This window comes from Olea europaea, unplaced genomic scaffold (genome assembly GCF_002742605.1).
Source record: "Olea europaea var. sylvestris unplaced genomic scaffold, O_europaea_v1 scaffold26351, whole genome shotgun sequence".
Taxonomy (NCBI): domain Eukaryota; kingdom Viridiplantae; phylum Streptophyta; class Magnoliopsida; order Lamiales; family Oleaceae; genus Olea; species Olea europaea.
The window spans coordinates 1-1,538 of record NW_019244697.1 but is presented as its reverse complement, the minus strand read 5'-3'; the positions used below and the strand labels follow the sequence as shown (position 1 = coordinate 1,538).

At 38.9% G+C, this 1,538-nt stretch overlaps 1 pseudogene; it reads left to right on the top strand.

Moving 5' to 3' along the window:
* The first annotated feature begins 343 nt into the window (after positions 1-343).
* LOC111383224 lies at positions 344-1,396 on the top strand (annotated as a pseudogene).
* Positions 1,397-1,538: the final 142 nt, after the last annotated feature.

Here is a 1,538-nt window from a genome sequence, read left to right as displayed (position 1 = left end):
AATTAATTGGATTAATTAATTATTGGACCGGACCGGACCGAACCTGTTTGGGTTTATATAAATACATAACTAGGGTTTGAGGTTCATTAAGGTTTTCATTATTCTTGCTGGCACAAGAAAAAAACCCTAGAGGCTGCAATCATATTCTCTGTGTGGATTACCGTTGGAGGTTGGACAATTGGACAGCTGTGGTGGCGAATCAAAGTTGTGGAACGAAAAGAAAGGCAAAAGGATTGTAGATCTGGAAAAGGTACAATCTTATCACAATTCCTAACCAAACACAATGAGATCTATTGGATGGGAATCGAAATAATTTAATTTTCCGCTGTGCATGTATAAGTAGATTCCCAACATTGTGACTGGCAAGAAAATAACAATGTCCTCACACAAAGAAGATGGTATGCCACGAATCATCTTTTACCTGATGGGAGGCAGATTATAATAGGCGGCCGCGGGAAGTTTAATTATGAATTTTATCTGAAAACATCCTCAGCTGATACATCATACAATTGCCTATTCTGACTCAGACGAATGATTGGAACATTGAAAACAATTTGTATCCATTTGTTTTTCTGAATGTGGATGGAAATTTGTTCATTTTCGCTAACAATCAAGCTATTTTGTTGGACTACACAAAAGGGCAGGTGATGAAAACATACCCGACAATGCCTAGATGAGATCCGAGAAATTATCCTAGCAGTGGTTCTGCAATTTTGCTTCCATTGAAAAACTTGCAAGGAGGAACCATTGGGGCTGAAGTTCTAATATGTGGAGGAGCACCAAAAGGAGCATATGTTAGTGCAATGAATCAAAATTTCGTTCCTGCACTTAGCACGTGCGGAAGGATTCAAATAACCGATCTAAATCCACAGTGGACCATGGAGACCATGCCTCATGCTAGAGTCATGGGTGACATGGTATTGTTACCAAATGGCAGAGTCTTGATAATTAATGGAGCATCTTCGGGTACGGCTGGGAGGAATTAGGTCGGAACCCAATTTTGTCACCCGTTATTTACAGCCCTGATAGTCCAAGTGGATCAAGATTTGAAGTAGAAAACTCAAGCTCCACCCCCTGAATGTACCACTCAACTGCAATATTGCTTCGTGATGGTCGGGTTTTTGTTAGTCCTCTTTAGTATGACAATACTATGGGAGTTCATTTTCCAACAGATTTAACATTAGAAGCATTTTCACCCTAGTCTTTCGATCCAAATTTTGCAAGATTACGCCCAAAAATTACTGCACCCGCTTCGCAATCTAAAATAGGTTATGGAAAACAACTCCGTATTCAGTTCACCATTCCTCCAGGCAGGCTAACTAGAAATTTAGTTATGGTGACAATGGTTGTGTTAGGTTTAATGCCTCAAAATTGGGTTGAAATCTTGGAAGATCACGTTTGGCTTGAATTTGGAAAGAAATCAAATTATATCCAAGATTTTTTTCCTTTTACGCGGTTTAACCTAATTCTAGTATATTTTCTTACCTTTTAGGACTCCATTAGGTTTATGAATGTGGCCTATAGATTAGAGACTCATT